Source organism: Alexandromys fortis, unplaced genomic scaffold (assembly GCF_014885135.2).
Source record: "Alexandromys fortis isolate MF-2015 unplaced genomic scaffold, M_Fortis_MF-2015_v1.1 scaffold_40, whole genome shotgun sequence".
In the NCBI taxonomy this organism is placed as follows: Eukaryota; Metazoa; Chordata; class Mammalia; order Rodentia; family Cricetidae; genus Alexandromys; species Alexandromys fortis.
Window position 1 is genome coordinate 10,984,989 of NW_026067966.1, and position 20,989 is coordinate 11,005,977.

A 20,989-nucleotide genomic window follows, 5' to 3' on the forward strand; every position below is an offset into this window, starting at 1 on the left:
AGAGAGAGAGAGAGAGAGAGAGAGAGAGAGAGAGAGCGCGCACAAGAGAGATTCACTAAATAGTCCTGGTTGTCCTGGAACTGTAGACCAGGCTGGCCTTGAACTTGAAGAGATCTTCTTGCCTCTGCCTACCAAGTTGCTGAGATTAAAAGGCATGTGCCACCATGCCTAGCTTAAACTCATATATATTTTACATATATTTACAGAAATTTCACACTGAAATAATCTAAAGCTTTGTGTCTGCTCTATACAATGTGTACCCGAGACAGTTTCTTTTTCTTTCCCTGTTTACTTCTTTCATTGAGCGCGCGCGCACACACACACATCTCAAAACATAGATTGTATTTTTATATTCTATATAGACTATATAATATATAGAATATACTTATTCTATATAGAATATCTTGATATATATCAATGAATGAGATAGTTTCTTGCAAGACCCAGTAACCACAGTAAAACCCAGTCTTTGTTTTAGGTAGAAATACTATCAATGGCTGTTTCTAAAACAGGCTTAGAACTGTCTGTGGGCAGTGTTAGGCACACGGTACCTGCACTTACGCACTTCAGGGTCTTGGGATGAGTCACAACCCCACAGCAGCCACGGGCTGGCTCAGCTTAGCTGCCCAGCCGGCCTCTGCAATAACGGCAGCACTGGGCTGCGACATTCATTCATCCATGCAAGCACGGTCTCTGGATCTGTCTGTCCGTCCTCCTGCCTGGCATTAGCTACCAAGCCAGTGCTTGGCATGGAGCTGTCCTCAGCGTTTCCTATGCTGGATGTGGTACACATATCCATGGTCCCAGCACTTCAAAGGTCGGGGGAGGAGAATCAGCTATATACAGTTTGAGGCTAGCCCAGGGCACATGAGACCCTTTCTCAAAAAAGAATAAAACCCAAGCGACCCACAAAACAAGCTCCCTCCAAATCAAACGAAAGTCTTAGTAAAACTGAGTAACAATGTCGATTGTCAGCGGATTCTTTCTTTAAAGAAAAAAAAAAGTTGATTCTGTCACCAGACATTTGCCAGGGAAGGGACAGCTTTTTTTACTGATGGCACACATGAATCTTTTACTTTAAATCTACAATCTCTAAATGAGATTTTTGAAACTAATTCTTTAGTAAGCAAACAAAATAGTGGCTACTGTTCTATTTCCATATATACCACTGTATAAAGGAGAACTTTTACAGACAGGATCTAGTTGTCATTTTCTTAATAACTTCTTTATAATATTCACAATGAGGTACTCAAATTTCAGGTTTATATGTGTGTGTTGCCTGCATGTATGTATATATAGTACATGCATTTCTGGTGTCCACTGAGGTCAGAAGAGGACATTAAATTCCCCAGAACTTGAGATACACATGTTTGGGGCCTACTCTGTGGGTGTGAGGAACTGAACCTGGGTCCTCTGAAAGAGCAGTAGCTGCTATTAACCACTGAGCCATCTCTCCAGCCAAGTACTCAATTTTTACGAAACTAAAATCATTAGTAGCAAAAGGCAGATCCAGCAAGATATCTTAGTGTATATAATTTTAACACTTTAGAGGCTGTGGTAAAAGGATTATGAATTCAAGACTACCTTGGGCCACAAAGGGAGTTCAAGGCCATCCTGGACTACAGGGAAAGATCCTTCCTCAAAAAGGGGAGAAGACAGTGGTATATAGATTTAATTCCAGCACTCATGAGGCAGAAGTAAAGGGGATCTCCGTGAACTTAAGGGCAGCGTGGTCTACAGAGTGAGTTCTAGACCAGCCTGGCTAACATAGTGGAACAGTCTCAAACTAAACCAAACCCAAAACAGCAAATAAATAACACATACATTAAAGTGTCTAGCCAGGTGGCGCTGGTGCATTCTGGAGACAGAGGCAGGCGGATCTCTGAGTTCGAGACCAGTCTGGTCTACAGCATGAGTTCCAGGACAGTCGGGGATACACAGAGAAACCCCGTCTCGAAAAACCAATAAAATAAAATAAATGAACAGAAATGAAGCGTCTAGAAAAGTTCCCAAGGTCTGTCCAATGCTCAGCAATATCACTGGGGAAAACAAGGCTCCTATATTGTTAGTAATTTGAATTAGCACCCACAGTTCCTAGGAATCACACATGGCACTGGAATGGTTTTAACTGTCAGCCTAAACAAATCCTGGGCTGGTAAGATGGTTCATGGGTAAAGTCTCTTTCTGCCAAGCCTGATGACCTGAGTTTGACCCCTGAGATGGATGGATGGTGGAAGGAGAGACTCCCACAGACTGTCTTCTGACCTCCACTTGAGGAACTCGGGGCCTCTCCACATGCTAAACCTAACAAATCTTCACAATTAGCTTCTCTAACAGTAGATTTAGTAGGATTTCTTCCTTCTTGGCTGAACTGTAATCCCCCAAATTTTGGCTAGCTGGGATGGGGTACACATGGGTTATGACTATGTAAAACCCAGGGCACGAAACAGCAATGAAATCCTAAGGTCAAGCGCCACGGCCTTTGCTGGTCACACAAGCAGGTCTGTGGTGACAGGAGGGCTGATTACACACTGGCTGAATACCAAGGCTGCTTCAGCACAATGCATGCTGGGACCATGTCTATATAAAGTTAAGGCACGCACAGGTGTTGAAGTAATAGGGGCGGCGGCCGCTTCCTGCCACCCGGCCGCCCACATGGCTAGCTTATGCCCCGAAATAATTACACGGAAAAACTGTATTCTTTTAAACAGTGCCTGTCCCAGCTAGTTCCAGCCTCTTATTGGCTAGCTCTTACATATTGACCTAACCCATTTCTAATAATCTGTGTAGCCCACGAGGTGGCTTACCAGGGAAGATCTTAACCTGCGGCTGTGTCGGGAGTGAGAATCATGGCGACTCCTGACTCAGCTTCTTTCTCCCAGCATTCTGTTCTGTGTACTCCACCCACCTAAGGGTGGGCCTATCAAATGGGCTAAGGCAGTCTCTTTATTACCAATGACCTTCCTCCATCACACAGGGTTTGCACACTGCTGGCAACCCTGCTGTCCAGTTCCAACAGTGGTCTCAGTCGTGGAAACTCTCTCTCCTAACAACCGCTGGGCTTTGTGTCCACGTGATAAAGAACAGATACGGGTTAGGTGGTATGGGATGCGACTAATACTAGCACGCGAGAGGCAGGAGGATTGCTAGGAGTTCTATGCAGGTCTGAACCACACATTGAGTTCAGGGCCAGCTTGGGTTATACAGCAAGATCCTATCTCAAAACAAATAAAACAAAGCAAAAGAAACAATAAAACTGTAAATATAAGACAACTTCACAAGTAAGGTTTCCATGGTGTGAGAAACTGGCTAATTTTAATGCCTATAGTTTTTCCCATCAAAGGGAGGTAAAACTCTCAGAAGATATTACATGCAAATTTAGATAATAAAGATCTACAAAGAGTATCTGAATTAATCTTAAAGTGGTAACTCAGAAGTAGGCACTCCTAAATGATTTGTAATGAATTTAAATGAAAACTCCTCATCCCCTTGGAACATGCGTGCAGCCTGGCCATTTCCTCCTGCTCCCCTCCACTGTGCAGGAGTAAGAGCCAGCACCTCAGGGTCACCTCCACACAGGACAGTTTAGCTTTGACACTCTATGTACTAAAGTTTGCTCTTAAGGAAAAAGAAAAAGAAAAAAAAGGAAATTCTGGGGCTGGAGAGATGACTTAGTGGTTAAGAGCACTCCCTAGCTTCTCTTCCAGAGGACCCAGGTTCAATTTCCAGCACCCACATGGCAGCTCCCAACTGTCTGTAATTCCAGTTCCAGGGGACTCCACACTTTCACACAGACACACACGCAGGTAAAACACCAATGCACATAAAATAAAAATAAATAAATCATTTTTTAAAAAAGTAAATTCAATCCCTGACTTCAAACTCTACTACAGAGCTACAGTACCGAAAACAGCTTGGTATTGGCATAAGAACAGACAGGAGGATCAATGGAACCGAATAGAAGACCCGGATATCAATCAACATCTTCGAACACCTGATATTTGATAAAGAAGCAAAATATATCAAATGAAAAAAAGAAAGCATATTTAACAAGTGGTGCTGGCATAACTGGATATCAACATGTAGAAGAATGAAAATAGACCCATATCTATGACCAGGCACAAAACTCAAGTCTAGATGGATCAAAGACCTCTACATAAAGCCAGCCACACTGAACCTTATAGAAGAGAAAGTGGGAAGTACACTTGAACACATTGGCACAGGGAACCACTTTCTAAACATAACCCAGCAGCACAGACACTGAGAGAAACAATTAGTAAATGGGACCTCCAGAAACTGAAAAGTTTCTGTAAAGCAAAGAAAACGGTCAACAAGACAAAACGACAGCCTATAGAATGGGAAAAGATCTTCACTAACTCCACATCAGACAGAGGGCTGATGTCCAAAATATACAAAGAACTGAAGAAATTGGACACCAAAAGAATACATAATCCAATAAAAAAATGGAGTACAGACCTAAACAGAGAACTCTCAACAGAGGAATCTAAAATGGCTGAAAGACACTTAAGGAAATGTTCAACATTCTTAGTCATCAGAGAAATGCAAACCAAAACAACTCTGAGATTCCATCTTACACCTGTAAGAATGGCCAAGATCAAAAACACTGATGACAACTTATGCTGGAGAGGTTGTAGGTTAAAGGGAACACTTCTGCATTGCTGGTGGGAATGCAAGCTGGTACAGCCCCTAAGGATGTCAGTGTGGCGATTTCTCAGAAAATTAGGAAACAACCTTTCAGTAATACCACTTTTGGGTATATAGCCAAAGGATGCTCAATTGTGCCACAAGGACATGTGCTCAACTATGTTCATAGCAGGCTTTTTTTTTTTTTTTTTGATTTTTCGAGACAGGGTTTCTCCGTAGTTTTTGGAACCTGTCCTGGAACTAGCTCTTGTAGACCAGGCTGGCCTCGAACTCACAGAGATCCGCCTGCCTCTGCCTCCCGAGTGCTGGGATTAAAGGCCAGCGCCACCACCGCCCGGCTTCATAGCAGGTTTGTTTGTCATAGCCAGAACCTGGAAACAACCTATATGCCCCTTTATCGGAGAATGGATAAGGAAAATTTGGGACATTTATACAATGGAGTACTACACGGCAGAAAAAAAATAACGACAGCTTTAATTTTGCAAGAAAATGGATGGAGCTAGAAAACATTATTTTGAGTGAGGTAACTCAGACACAGAAAAACAATTATTACATGTACTTACTCATAAGTGGTTTTTAAACATAAAGCAAAGAAAGCCAGCCTACAAACCACGATCCCAGAGAACTTAGACAACAATGAGGACACTAAGAGAGACTTACATAGATCTAATCTACATGGGAAGTAGAAAGTAGAAAAAGACAAGATCTCCTGAGTAAATTGGGGGCATGGGGACCTTGTGGGAGGAGAGGCAGGGAGGGGAGCAGAGAAAAATGTGGAACTCAATAACTATCAAAAAAAAGACATCTCTGGCTCTTGTCAGTCTGACCTAGTCACACCTGCTTTGTCACTGTCTTTTTTCCAGTCCAGCTCATTGAAATCAGCTGGTCACCAGACAGGCGGGGATGGTGTTGGGAGACAGAGACAGAGATATTAGAATATGAAGTCATGGACCAGGTCCACCTCGTTTTGTGTTGAGTCCCAGAACCTAAAAAAAAAAAAGTAAATTCATAGCCCGGTGGTGGTGGTGCATGCCTTTAATCACTTTAAGCACTTGGAGACAGAGGTAGGCGGATCTCTGTGAGCTCGGGGTCAGCCTGGTCTACAAGAGCTAGTTCCAGGACAGGTTCCAAAGCTACAGAGAAACCCGGACTCAAAAAACCAAAAGTAAATTCATGACATCTCTGCAGTCTATAAAGTTACTCAACAGGCTGGCACTACACTGGATGTTCTGAACATTTCAACACTAGGAAGACAAACGCACCTTCAATTCTGTGTTAGAGAGGCAGACAGAACTGTACCTAATGCACCGAAGACCTGAACGTTAAACTACCTATACAAACTGAAGAAAGTAACGCAAATGACATCCTAGATGTAATTCTTAATAAATAATTTTACTTCAAGAAAATCCAAACCATCTTTCAGTCTACCGCTAGGTTTAGTGGAGTAATCTTTCTTCTTGGGCAGACAGACCACAGGTTTGGTCTGCTGTAGGACGCTTTGGATACACGGTGCTTTTATTTGCACTGTAAAAAATAAACAGCTATCTTAGGTCTTTCTGGACAGTCAATAGGTTTGACTTACATTGCTTTGAGAGAAGACAAAAGACATCTCTTTACAACTGACTTGCAGCACCCTCAGTTTCGTGGATACCAAGACCACAAAATCTTAACTGTAACCTGAAAACATAAGCACGCACACATACAATATAAACGGGCAACAAAATAAATACGATAAAGTGACCTTGAAGTCTCTGAGGTGCCAATTTACAGACTGACCACCACAGACGGAACTTGGGCCTGCCACAGAGAAAAATCATAATTAGTCTGAAGAAAAAAAAATTAAGCTACCACTGTCACCACCGGGGGAAAAATGAAAATGGAAAACAATAATATCGTAAAACCTGTGTCTTGTAAAGATTTCTTCCCATCAGAGGTGCAGAAACATCCCCCCCCCCCACGGAGCAAATGAACTTGCTTGTTTTCTTCCCCGCTTTTCAGACCCCCTAGGCGCCGGCGTAGACCGCGAGTGTGGACTTTTTCCGGAGAGGAGAGGTAGAGATTTGTACTTTATCCGCAGCCGGTTGCACTTTTCCCCTTAGCTCCTCTCTGCTCGGCCTCCAAGATGGTAGGAAAGTTGTCGTTTCGGAGGGCAGAGGACCGCTGCGTGGTGTCATGTCCCCGCGGTGCCTGTAGTGGTGCTGTAGGAGGCTGCTGCCCCTGCCAGTGCAGCCGGGCAGCCCTGCCTTCTCGGCTGGAGAGTACATTCAGGGATTTCCCCCTAATGATCGCCGACCCAAAATAAAAATATGATCCTCACCCCTCTTGTTCGACAGGGAAAGGCTCCCGCTGAAGCCCAGGGCGAGAGCGGTAGCAGCCGAGCTTCCTAGTCCGCCGCCAGCGCCTCTCTGATCTGTCAGCGCAGTCGAGGGAAGGGCGGGGGAGAGGGGGGGGAGGAGGAGGAGAAAAAAAAAAACCAGAAAAAAAAAAAAGGCAGCTGAAAGGTAAGCAGAGGCGGCCCCAGGCCCGGCCCACATCCCCGGGCTCCCGTAGGGCGGCGGGCTGGGCCGCGCAGGCAGGGCGGGCGGCGAGCGCGCTTACGTGAGGCCGGGGATTCGCCGGCCCACGCCAGGCCGCGGGCGGAGAATGAAAGGGTGAGTGGGGCCGGCGCTAGGGTGGCAGGGGCCCGGGGACTGGGGGCCTCGGGGACGCCCGCGGGCGGCTACGGCGGGGATTCCGGCGGCGGACCGAGCGCGGCCTGCGCGGGCCGGGCCTGGGGAGCGCCGCGGAGGTGGGGGGAGGTGGGGGCGCCCTAGGCCTCGGGCCCCGCGGCGGCCGCGCCCTGCCCCCGCGCCACAGGCCTCCCGCGCCCCTGGGTCCCCCCGGGGCCTCGGGGCGGGAGGGCGGGCGGGCGGACGGCGGGGCGGGCTGCATCCTGCGCCGGCCCCAGGCTCTCCCGCGGGGCGGAAGGCCGGGCGGCGGGGACCCGGGCGGCAGAGTGTGCGGCCGCCCCCGGCCCCGAGCGTCGCGCAGGCGGACGGACGGGCCCGGGATCCCGGTAACTGAGGGGTTTATTTATCTCCCCCCCCCCCCTCGGCGGCGCTCCGGACGGCCTGGCCGGGGCGGGGCGGGCGGCCTGGCGGGCGTGGGGTGGAGGGGCGGCGAGAAGTCAGGTGCAGCCGCGGCCCGGAAAGTTTCCTTGTAGGCCCGGATTGGGGGTTGCTGCTCTCCGGGGAGCCCCGGTCCTAGCGCCGGGGACCCCCCCCCCCGAGGCCGTGCGGGAGAGCCCTCGGCTGGCCCGAAACTCTCCGCCAGTTCCCGTCCATTCGAGGTACTCCGCCCCTGCACCCCTCGCCCGCGCCCCACCCCACTCCCCGCGGTCCCCCCTCGGGGCTGCCAACTCCAGCCCGTTCCCCCACGAGCTCGCAGGCCCGGGGAGAAGCCTTCTCTTCCGGTTTGGAAAAGTTTTCCAGGGGTTTTTCGTAGCGTTGTTAGTTAGTGACTGGGCTTTGGGGGGGTGGGAAGGGAGGGAGGGAGGTTCAGGTGCTGTTTCCACTGCACAGTCTTTGCCCGCCGGCCTCCCCCACTTTTTGAAGTCCCGTACCCCACGGAACAGCCGTGGGGGTGTTACTTGTTCATTTATCACTCCCACCTTCCCCCCCTCCCCCCCGGACTCCTCTGGGTCTCCCAATGCCTCCTTTCTGGACAGCTCCGGGCAGAAGAGAGCAAACTGTCAGGGCGAGGGGGACCGAGGGGGACAGGCAGGCTTCGGAGCAGCCCCCGGCCCCCCAGTTGTAGGAGATTCCCCTTCTGATTTGGTCACCGTCCGGTAAAACCAACTCAGAAACTGAAGCCATGGGGGGGGGGCACCTCGCTGACAGGCGTTGCAGAGCATTCAAAATTGGGAGGAAGGAACTGGAGGGCAGGGCGGCTTTTGAAGCAAGGTCTACCTGCAGTTTAAGGAGCCGTGATTGGTTTGTTCTCATAGTAACTGTTTAGCCTCGTGTGATGCCCTTAGACGTCTGTCTACGATTAGAGAGAAGGGGGTTTTTAAGACACCGAAAGCTGTGGTTGCTCCAGCTCAGGGGTCTGCGGAGGAGCCCTGTGAACTGAACATAGACTTTGACTTTGGCCTACCCTATAAACGAACTCGGTTTTGGTTCTGGTTTTGGTGCCATCAACTCTGAAACTTTCTTTCCCTTCTTTTTTTCTTTCATGTAGTAAACTTAAATTTCAAAATCTAGATTTCCTACTTTTCAAGGATAGGCTGGGCTACAGCTGACCACCTTTCTGGTTGTTGTTTAGTGTTGAAATTGCAGCGTGCATGGCCCTGGCCACCCCCAGCCCCATCGTGGGCATGTGTGGCGAGTTCATTTGACCCCTTTATTAGTAGAGCTTGGGTCAGTGGTGTGTGTGTGTGTGTGTGTTTGCAGGTTGGAGATTGCTGGCAGAGGCAGTCCATGTTCTGATCACTCAGTGGTAGAGAAAAACTGCCTGTCAATTGTAGAAGCCCCGGGGTAATTCATGACTTGGTCTGACTTCTCTCAGGCATCACAGTGAGGCTCCTTACATGGTTCTTACCAAGGATCCTTGGCTTTTGTCTGGCTAAAACAGAGCTCTGTTTTCTCAGTGTTAGACGGCCAGCCATTTAGACTTGTGCCTATGAAAGTCTTGATATTTGAAGATGGAATGGATTTGGTATTAAAATGCAAATTACATGTAATGGTCGTTTTACGTTATTGATTAATTGAAATTGCTTATTGACTAGGGCATTTCATGTATGTGTATAGCAAAGCCATTATTCCTGTTATGGCCCTTACTTTTAGAGCAAACCGTATAGAAAAAAACTCATTCTCAGTCCCCCTTTCCCAGGATATTTTAAAAGTCGAAGGAAGTCTTACTATTTTGTAATATGTTTTTGTGTTCATTTGTTGTGCTGTTTGTTTTTCGAGACAGGGTGTCTCTGTAGTCCTAGAACTCCCTCTTAGACCCGACTGGCCTCAAACTGAGAGATCCATGTATTTGGTGCTTATCTTCAGCTTCGTATTCTTTAGACTTTCAGAAACTATATATGCACAAATACTGAAAGTTTGATGGTTCCCCCCCCCCCCTGCATCCTGTCCCAAACATTTTAATTCCTTGTTGTAACCCATTCATGGGCTGTTTTATTCCTAAAGAAATGGTTGATTTGTTGTCTTCAAAGTTAATTTTATTTCAAACTAATAAGAGACTTTCTGGGAACATGCTGAATTATTTTAATTGAAAAAGGACTGTCTTTTTCACTATGAGTTGTTTTGTTTAAAAAGTAGATGTTTAATTTATAACTCAACTTTTCTTTTCTCTGAAAGATTTCATAAAGAAATTTGAGGAACCCATCTCCATTTTTTTCTTTCCAGAAAATCATATTGCTGCTATTTTTAAAATTTTATTTTATTTTTGTGTTAGGGTGTTTTGCCTGCAGGTGTGCCTGTGCACCATGTGGGTGTTGTACTTGAGGAGGCCAGAAGAGGATGTCAGATCCCCTGGAACTGGAGTTCCAGTTGCTTGTGCTGAGGATGAACCCTGGGTCACCTGACAGAGCAACTCACGCTCTTGACTTCTGAGCCCTCAGTCTGGCTCCCATGGCTGCTAAGTTTAGAGGATAGAAAATTTGTATTTAGATAGACAGTCTGAAGTGTGAGCTCTTAAAAGTGTTAGTTTAGCCAAACACTTTCTTTCCCTTTCGCTAAGATCTTTTGGGCTAGCTCCCAGTATCTCAGTTTGGGGATTTTAGACAGCCTGGCCATTTGTGTCTAAAGACAGCTTCTTTCCGCACCTGATCCTTTGCAAAGCAGTAGGTGAGACTGGCTCAGGGCTGTAGAGTATGGTGAAGCCAGCTGTGTTCTCAAAGTGGCCCAAGAGTCGGCTTCTCACTGCGTCAGCCGTGAGCGTATTCCAGAGGCCCATGAAGGCTGGTTTTAGACAGTGCTCCTGGCCATTTTGAGATTTGGGAGAAACCTAAGTTAAAATGTTTTGCCTCCTGCTTCTCCTCCCCGATTTAAGGTGACAGACCACTTGATTCTAGTTCTTTCACATAATGTGATTTACCTTATTTATTTATATTTATTTTGGAGATAGGGTCTCACAACCTGACCCTTGCAGGCCCAGAGGAGCTCAGGTTCAAGGCCAGCCTGACTCTACAGCTAACACTCACCCATCCTCTCTGGAAGACCTCCTTCTTTGGTGGGCTCTGTGTATCCTGCCATCGTCCAGTTGTGTGTGGTTGGAGTGGGCTTTGTGTTGTGCTCTGCTCCGGTCCCGTTGCTTCTTAATCTTTGGTTTCTTTAACAGGACAGGGAAATAAAATTCCTTGCTATAAGGATTAGATGCTTTTTCTAGCCTACCCTATGTTCTTTAGTAACACCATCTAAGTAACATCTTGTTTGTTTGCTTTTTCCCTTACTAAAAATAGTACATACTCATACTAGATTTGGAGAGCAGCTCTATCCGTCCTGCTCAGGATGGTAGCATTTTAGTGCCTTCTGGTCCTGTGTGAGGTGCAGACAGCTTAAGCTTGGACCCCTGCAGGTAACAGTTACGTACTTTTGTATTGGCTCAAAGTTTGGGCTTTAGAATCGAATTGGCCTTTAATCCTAGTGATATGAAACCTTATAATTAAAATGAATATTTTTAATGTAATTGTATTTTTTTGTGTGTGTGTGTGTATGTGTGTGTGTGTGTGTTTATGCATGTGGGGGTTAGAAGACAACTTACAGGAGTCAAATTTTCTGATTCCACAAAGTGGGGGACCCACAGACTTAGCTCAGACCGTCAGGATTGGCAACAAGTGCCTTCACCAGCTGAGCCATTCTGGCAACCTCTCAAACTAATGTTATTATTCAAATAAAAAGGAACACTAAGCTGGGAATGGTGGCACACACTTAATCCTAGGGAGGCAGAGGCTGGTGGATCTCTGCATTTGAGCCCAGTCTAGTGTATATAGTGAGTTCTAGGGTCCATGGGAGAACTTTTTTTTTTATAATAATAATAACAACAGCAATAATTACTACTGTTACTTTAAAGGCAGCTGGAGAGATTGTTCAGTGTTGAAGAGCCTTTGCTGCTCTTGCAGAGAACTGTTTGGTTCCCAGCACCCACAGGGGTGGCTCCCAATGGCCTGCTGCAGGTGACCCCATGCCCTCCTGGACTCCCGAGAGCACCAGCACTCACGCATTCGTATGTCCACACGTAGACACATCAGAATAAAGCGGGGCTGCAGAGATGGCTCAGTGCTTAAGAGTGCTGCTGCTCTTCTCTCAGCAGGACATTTGATTGCTCATGACTGTAACTTCAGATTCTGGGGCTCAGACGCTCCAGAGGTGTGCAAACCCACACAGACCATACATACTCATGACTAGAAATAAAAATATTTTAAAAATTGATTTTATTTTTACAAGTTTATATTTTATGTGCATATGGCGTTTTGCCTGCATGTATGTCTGTGTGAAGTGTCCGATCTTAGAGTTACAGGCATTTGTGAGCTGCCATTGGGTGCTAGGAATTGAACCTGGGTCCTCTGAAAGAGCAGCATATGCTCTTAACTGCTGAGCCATCTCTCCAGCTCCCTAAAAGTGACTTAATTAATCATCTTAGCTTCAGGCTGGAACTTGTAGCTTACCTGTAAACTTTGGAGGCTGAGACAGGAGAATCATGAGTTTAATGTCAGCCAGAGCTGTGTTTAGGGCCAGAGTGAGGCTTTGTCTCAGTTTCTCCATCGGTGAGCTAAGCACTGATGTCACCTGTTCTGTAGTACTGCTGTGGAAAACAAAGCTTTGGCCCTTAGAGTGGTGAAGGAGCAGGCGTGAGGCTGGTTTGCTTCGTTTTTTCCAAGACAGGTTTCCCTGTAGCTTTGGAGCCTGTGCTGGAGCTACAGAGCGCTGTAGACCAGGCTGGCCTCAAACTCACAGAGATTCTCTGCTTCCCGAGTGCACCACCGCTGCCTGGGTAATTTCTTTTCATTTTCTTGTGGTACTGGCCACTGAACACAGGGCTTTGACATCCTCCATTCCTGCCTGTCTGCCCTTAAGATTTAGAGTTCCTTTAGTGGCTTTGAGGGCCTGGGTAGTTTGTGGCCTTGGTAGGATTATTCTGGAGTGACCTGAGGAGGTGACAGGCTCATTGACTTCTGTGTCATTTATTCCTTTAACAGATCAACTGTCTTGTGTCTGCACCTCGCCAGACAATACAAAACTTTCTGTTAGTTTGCTTGTTTCCTTGTTAAAAAGGAAGACAGAGTCTCCCGGCACAAGAAGTATGACCTTGAACTTTGGAACCTGCAGAGCAGAGATTTAGGCGTACAACCATTATTTCTGAGGTGCTGTTTATTGATCATTGAACCCAGGACTTGTGGCACTGTTGGTGAGCAACTCTACCAAGCAACCAAGCCATAGCTCTAGGTAGCTCTTCCTCCTCTTCTCCCCACCACAGAATTTTAGTCTGGTGGAGAAGAAAACTTAGAAAACTGATATTTACAACATTGAATGATACAAAATAGGTAAAACTGGAGGAGGGAAACCTATTTTTCTACTCTGGCATTGGTAGGTAGGGAGGGCTTTGCTTCAGAGGTTTCTGCCCTAAGCAAATGGGAGGAGTTAGGTATTTCAGGAGGTGGGACTGCAAGTCTGAATAAATGCCTAGGGACAAAAGAGCGTTCTGTGTTGCAAATTGTGGCTCTTTGTGGCCTTGGACCTGGGGAGTGGAGAGTTAGTGGAGACTCAAGTTTCTCTGTTGGGGTAAGGAGTATGGGTTTTTTAAAAACTTGTAAGACCTTAGAGTCTTTGGTCAAGTATATTACTTAAAATATAGTAGATTGGAGTAGTGGGTAAAATAAAGGGGGGCAAGACTGTATGGAATTCCAGTACGGTAGCTCCCCAGAAGACAGAGGGTTTGAACTACGGTGGCTGTGAGCCAGAGAACAGGCTGTGGCTAAGGCCACTTAGAGGGTAAGAGGCCTCAGAAGTGTGGCTGTGTGGAGGTGCTGGCGGGGTGGATGGTAGGAGTAGGCAGCTTTGATAGCGACTGTCTGGAAATCTGGAAAACAGATTTGTGTACATGGACAGTCTGTACACGGGTTTGAAATCCTGGAGTCAGATGCACATTAAAAATGGCAATAAGTGCCCTGGAAATGCTCTGTGTGCCTTATACTTTTGTGTGTAACTTGGTGACTTTATAGATAGAACAGATTATAAAGTAATTTGATCTTGAATGTTTAGAAATTTCAACCACTGCTGGCCTGAAAATGTTAAAATCTGTGAGAATTTTAAATCCTGAGAACTTGGAAGGTCTGGATGTAGGACTGGATATCAGTTTTTAGTTTCTTTGTTGTATTAAAAAAAGGTCTCAGTTGGGCAGTGGTGGTGCACGCCTTTAATCCCAACACTCAGGAGACAGAGGCAGGAGGATCTCCTGAGTTCGAGGCCAGTCTGGTGGTCTACAGAGCGTGTTCCAGGACTGACTCCATAGCTTCTGAGAAACCTTGTCTCGAAAAATCAAAAGAAAGAAGGAAAGAAAAAAGAAAGAAAGAATTAAGGAAGGAAGGATGGCCTTGAACTTGTAGCCATTCTCCCACCCAGCTTGTTTTCTTTTTTGAGACAGTATTTCACACTAGTTCTAGGTGACCTGGAATTCACAGACTTGAATTTACAGCAATCCTCCTGCCTCAACCTCTCTAATGTTGTAGATTACAGGTGTGAGCCACCACACCCTGTGAGGTCTGCCTTTTTTTTTTTTTTTTTAATTCAGTAACTTGCTGAAACTTGTTTGACTTGGAGCCTTCAGAAGAGCAGTTTGCTGAAGTCTGCTTGTAGCCCACATCTGCCCCATTGGCCTTTCATCAAGGGCCACTATAAAGTAAATAAAGAAGCTTGGCCAGCAGTGCCTGCTGGGTGGGAAGGCGGGGGACACTAGACTACTGGCTGAGGCCAGGAGAGACCATTTCCAAGAGACAGTGGTCTCCAGTGTCACGTGCTCCAGAGAATTCTAGTAAGAGAAGGAGGGGGAAAGTGGATGGACTCAGTAGTGGAAGAGCCATTAGTCTCGGATTCTTAGAAAGAAGGGTCTGAGTTCAGTCACAACTTACTTTTTCTCCTTTCTGGTCCTGCAGCAGTCGGGGCCGGCATCCAGCAAGCATTTGTTGTAAGGAATTATTAATTGGCACTGGTGGCTATTCTAATCAAATCAGCCGTGTGTGTGTGTGTGCGCGTGTGTGTGTGTGCGTGTGTGTGCGCGCGCGCGCGCGCGTGTGCTCCAGAGTTACTAGGGAATCAAACCTGAGCTCTCCACGTGTAGGGAAGAAGCAGTGCCCCAAGCCCCAGACACCGTTCCACTTGCTAGTTTTCTTTTTTTGAGACAGTTTCACTGTGTAGACCAGGCTGGCCTTAAATTCACAGAGAGGCACCTGCCTCTGCCTCTTAAGTGCCACCAGGCCTGGCCTCTGTTAGTGTTTTCTATCCAAAGAAAATCAACCCCAAGTGCTCTTTACAGATGTAGAAAGCAGGTTTGGGTATAGTTTCTACTGTGGTTTGCAGGAGAAACCTCTCAGTGTATTCTGTAACTCAAGCCTGAATTAGTGGAGAATTACACTGCACCGTTCAGAAAACCACTAGCAGCTGGAAGAGGGCATTTTCGCCCTGCAGACTGGAGATGAAAATGATAATACTAATAAACTACCACTTACTGCTTCGAATAGCAGTTAGCATTAAGTGATTACTATGTGCTGGGTACCATGCTAAGCATGGGTTCTTGAAATACCTAATTTAATTCTGCTAAGCAACTCAATGGGTACATACAATTATCTTCCCTTTACAGATGAGAAAATTGACCGGATTTGAGCCCCATCCCTGGTCCTTCCAGAGGCAATGAGTGATTTCTCTGCTGCATAAACTGCTCTTAACCTTTCTCCTAAGTCAGGTAAGGCCATTTAATTTAAACTCATAATGTGAATTTATCTGTACACGTGCCTTTTGAGGAGTCTTGGGCACACGCTGGGTATCTGATGGCTCGCACGCACTTGTTATGACTGTGTTTTTGGGAGAAGGGCAGTTTTCTCTTTCAGTCATATCAGTTGATATATTTTTGTCTTCAAATTTTACTACATTTTACACTGATGTGTGGACTTTGGGTTTTAAAAATTAGTATATTTTAAATTACCTAGATTTATTTTATTTTTTCTTGTTCAAATTACATTCAAATTCATTTTATTTTATTACTTTTTAAATTGTTTTAATGAGCATTGGTATTTTACATCTGTATCTGTGTGAAGATGTTAGATGCCCTGGAACTGGAGTTACAGACAGTTGCAAGCTGCCATGTCGGTGCTGGGAATTGAACCTGGGTCCTCTAGGAAAACAGCCAGTGCTCTTAACTGCTGGGCCATCTCTCGAGCCATTTAAATTTATTTCTAGAAGATGAAGTAAAAGAAGACCCTGAAGTCTGAGTAGAGACTGGTTTGGCCGTGGCTGCACCTGGATAAGTAAATGTTCTCATTTGCATTAATTTGTTAGAAAACTGACATTCCAGCCGGGCGGTGGTGGCGCACGCCTTCAATCCCAGCACTCAGGAGGCAGAGGCAGGTGGATGTCTGTAAGTTCGAGGCCAGCCTGGTCTACAAGAGCTAGTTCCAGGACAGGCTCCAAAGCTACAGAAAAACCTTGTCTTGAACCCCCCCCCCCAAAAAAAAAAAGAAAAGAAAAGAAAAGAAAAGAAAAGAAAACTGACATTCCGAGAGTTCGCATTCATTCCAGTGTAAGAGAATAGCGTACAGTGGTAGGTCTCTGTGCTTTAAAGGAGGTGGAATATAGAATTACCGTGGCAACTGGAGAAAGATGCTGGGGCCCTGAAGAAAGCACAGTTTTGAAGCAGAATTAAAGAACGGCAGTGACTTGGAGAGGGCCACATGTCCTGAAGAGAATAAATAGTGTTCAGATTTTTTTGTTGTTTGTATTTTGAGACAGAGTCTCTGTGTAGCCCAGGCTGTTCTGGAGCTCACTCTGTAGACCAGGGTGTCCTGGACATGCTTTGTAGACCAGGCTGGCCTGGAACTCTTGTCATGTTTTGTGGCTGTATTCCCAAATGCTTGCCCACCTCCTAACTGCTATGTGTGCTTTCTTCTGTGTTTCCAAGAAAGAACTCTGACAGTGTTCTTTATATAGATAATGTCTGTATCTAGATATAATTAATATTATAATATAGTATCAAAAAGGACTTTTTATGTTGTTTTGAGACATAAATAGTCCTGGCTGGCCTTGAACTCAACTGAGTAGCCCAGGTTGGCATGTGAATTTGTGACCTTCCTGCTTTGATTCAGGTAGTCAAGCATGCCTGGCAACTTGAAGATAAAAACAAACATTTGTACTGTAGCCCCCGTTTCTCACTTCTGTTGTGGAAGGTGACTGTTCTCAGCAGCAGCTCTTTGTGCATTTTCAGTGTTGGATTCTTCGTTACCTTACATTCCTTCCTTGGAGTAGCAGAGGTCTCTTTATATTCTTCACTTTTAGAATTTAAGTTATTTATTTTTGAGGCATGGTCTCAGCAGATAACCTCAGGTGGCCTTGAACTAGCTATGTAAACCTGGAACCCACAGGATCTCTTTAAATTTGAAGAAAGTTTTCCATAGCTAAAGATGATGGCCATTAGATCTGTTAGTGATTGATTGATGAGTATTTTGAGGCAGGGTCTCCTAGCCCAGGAGTGCCTCCGACTTGCTGTGTACAGGCTGCTATAATCCCTGGATCCTCCTGCCACCACCTACCTGCTGCTGGGATGACAGGTATGCGCCACCACGCCCAATTTGTTTGTTTTTTTTGTTGTTGTTGTTTTTGTTTTTTCAAGGCAGGGTTTCTCTGTGTCCACCCTGGCTGTGCTGGAACTGGCTTTGTAGACCAGGCTGGCCTTGAATTTGGAGATCCTTCTACCTCTGCTTCCTGGGTGTTAGGATCAAAGGCTTGAACCACCTCTGTCCCCACTTCCCCCAGCTTTTTTAAGAAGTTTTTTTTTGTTTTGTTTTATATGAAACAATAGAGCTTAGTTTTAACTTTTTGTCATTATGAATTAGAAAATCTAATAGATTTTCTACCCCTGCCCTCTTTGTCAGGCTTGGATTGAACCTAGGGCTCTGAATAACCCAGGCAAGTATTATGCCACCAAATTACAGTCCCGCCAACCATTCAAAAACTGCAAAGCTTCCAGTTTATGCAACATTCTTTGGTGTTTGACTGTGACTATATAGAAATAATTATATAGACTTTGTGAAGTACCAATTTAGTACTTTTTAATTTAAATAGAATGTTGTTGGGGTTTCTGTCCTGCCGGGTTCCCGTAATCACAATCGTTAAGTCCCAAAGAAACCATACAGAGATCTACATCAACTATAAACTGACTGGCCCATTAGCTCAGGCTTCTTATTAACTCTTTTTTTTTAACTTTATTTATTGTGTATACAGTTTTCTGCCTGCATGTATACTTGCAGGCCAGAAGAGGGCACCAGATCTGATTACAGAAGGTTATGAGCCATCATGTGGTTGCTGGGAATTGAACTCAGGACCTTTGGAAGAACAGTCAATGCTTTTAACCTCTAAGCCATCTCTCCAGCCCGTTATTAACTCTTTTTTTTTTTAAATATTTATTTATTATGTATACAATATTCTGTCTGTGTGTATGCCTGCAGGCCAGAAGAGGGCACCAGACCTCATTACAAATGGTTGTGAGCCACCATGTGGTCGCTGGGAATTGAACTCAGGACCTTTGGAAGAGCAGGCCCGGGGTGGGGGTGGGGGGTAAAGAGACAGTTTTTGAAAACCTTAGCCAGTCACAACACTTGGGATCAGAAGTTCAAGGTCATCCTTCATTACTTAGAGAATTACCACACCAGAATGGGCTATCTGTGACCCTCTCTCAAAAATCAAAACGAAATAAGATGAAATTAGAAAATAGATATTTATTATAAAGTAATTGTGTTGTAAACAAATTTGTTTGCATTATAAATATTTTATGATTTTTATTGTTATGGCATATTAAAATATTCCTGTAACTATGTGTATATATGAGTGGGTGTGGTCCTGGGGATTGAAGTCAGGTAGTCGGGTTTGGCAGCCCCAAGAACTTTGCCCCTGTGAGCCCACTCAACTCACTGTTCCATTAAGATATATTTTACCACACAGATTTTATTTATTTATCTATCTATTTATTTATTTATTTTTGGTTTTTCAAGGCAGGGTTTTTCTGTGTAGCCCTGGTTCACAGAGATCCACCTGCCTCTGCCTCCTGAGTGCTGGAATTAAAGGTGTGTGTCACCACTACCCAGTGTATCTGGCTTTTTGGGGGATTTAAACTCAGGTCTTCAGATTTGTGTAGGAGGTGCTTTATCCACTGAACCATCATGTTGGCCATGGAAATAACCAGAAATAAGTTTTTTAAAAAAACGAACTTATATGTAAGATACATAATACATACATATATATGTATGCACACACATTGGATTTTTGAGGTTGGATTTCTGTGTGTAGCTCTGGCTATCTTGGAACTAGCTTTTTAGACAAGGCTAACCTCAAACTCACAGAGATCCACCTGCCTCTGCCTCCTGAGTGCTGGGATTAAAGGTGTGCGTCAGTGCTGCCCAGCTAAGATACTTTCTTTTAAAGATTTATTTATTTACTATATATACAGTGTCCTGTCTGCATGTATGCCTGCACAATAGAAGAGGGCACCAGATCTCATTATAGAAGGTTGTGAACCACCATGTGGTTGCTGGAAATGGAACTCAGGACCTCTGGAAAAGCAGCTTTAACCTCTGAGCCATCTCTCCAGACCAAGATATTTCTTAAAAATTAAAACAAAAATTACACTTATTGTGTGTGTATTTGTGAGTGGAAACACATGTGCCACTGCGCAAATGTGGATGCCAGAGGACGCCTTGCAAGAGTTCATTCTTTCTACCCACTGAGCCATCTCACCAGCCCCAAGGGTAACTTAAAAAAAAAACATCAACAGTAGATCTTCAAATAGACTTGAATTAATTCCATCAAAGACCCAGTGACGGACAAGTGGCACAGAATGTAAACATCAAAGATGGGTTTTCATATGTGTTGTCTTAGGTGCCCAGACTTTTAGGGCAGAGTCTTCTGCCTGCCAGGCTAGCCGGTGACAACTTCTGTCCCTCCTGCCTCTGCCTCCTGAATGCTGGTGTGGACCAGCAGCATGTCTGACTTATGCCAGCCCCTGACACCGATTGGTTGACTCCCCCCCCCCCCATTTGTTTTCTTTCACTCTGTTAGGGATTGACTCTGCAGCCTTTTTCCTGTTCTGCCTGGACTGCATCCTCATTTTAGGGGCAACTAAATATATTTTACTTCAGTTCTTTATTTTGCCCTAATAAGATGAAAAAGAAAAAGCTCTTATTTTTGCTGTGCATTTGTGTGTGGTTATGTCTATTAGTGCGTACAGTTTTATTAACTATAACAATACTTTAGGCTTTTCTTTGTCTTTGTGAAGTCTGATACCCTGACTCTGCAAAATAGGTCCACTTCATTGTTATAGACTGTATAGGACTTTTAGTCTGCATTTGATCCTTCTGTGTGACGAATGTTCTTCTCCAGGATCATATAGCATCTCTTACTATCGCTGGCAGGAGAAAAGACAGTAACATGCCGTACAGTTAGCATCTGTGAATAACTTCTGTTTCTCCAGAGCTTACCATGTACTAGCGATGGTCCTAAGCTCAGTCTATGTGATCCTTGGATCCTTAGAACCTAGTGATGTTATAGCTACTGTTATCCCTGATTCACAGATGTGTGGAAATGATTTGTTCAAGATAGCATAGTACATGGTAGAGTTTGGACTTGAGCCTCAGACATCTGTGTAGTTCCTGTCCATTAGTGTGCCCTCCTGCACTCTGTTGTCTCTTCGCTCTTCCCTCCAGCTTCTTTTCTGGTTTCTGGGGAGTTAGCCTTGGACTTGCACATGGTGAACATTTGTTTGACGGCCACTGAACTGCTCTGGCAGCCTGGGAGCTTGTTTGTTTCTTTTTTCTTTTGAGGTAGGCTCTCATAACCTTGAACTCCAGAGTGCTGCGATTTCAGGCAAAGGCCTGGGGTTTGCAAGCCTATCTCACCATGCTTATTTTCATGTAGTGCTGGGGACTGAACCAGAGCTCAACTAGCACGCTACCCCCTGGTGAGGTTGTTACATTGGGTCTTTGTGGGTGCTTGTGACTGACTGTTGAGCAGTGAAGTGCGTGGTGTAGATGTGGTTGGTGCTTGTGACTGACTGTTGACTGACTGTTGACTGACTGTTG

At 45.3% G+C, this 20,989-nt stretch overlaps 1 protein-coding gene and 1 long non-coding RNA gene across 9 annotated transcripts in view; one reads left to right on the forward strand and one right to left on the reverse strand.

The window, feature by feature from the left end:
- Positions 1-5,206: 5,206 nt before the first annotated feature.
- Positions 5,207-7,402, reverse strand: LOC126508879 (uncharacterized). The gene is made up of 2 exons (XR_007593984.1): positions 7,264-7,402; positions 5,207-7,075 (listed from the first exon to the last, which is right to left on the reverse strand). It is a non-coding gene; the product is annotated as an uncharacterized lncRNA (long non-coding RNA).
- Positions 7,068-20,989, forward strand: part of Ino80d (INO80 complex subunit D) — a 60,508-nt gene continuing 46,586 nt past the window's right edge. For 2 of the 8 annotated variants that reach the window (XR_007593983.1, XM_050154341.1), the window contains exons 1-2: positions 7,068-7,316; positions 15,508-15,609. The gene's annotated coding sequence lies outside the window, so the exon portion shown is untranslated. The other 6 variants (XM_050154348.1, XM_050154342.1, XM_050154346.1 and 3 more) reach the window with 5 other exon arrangements.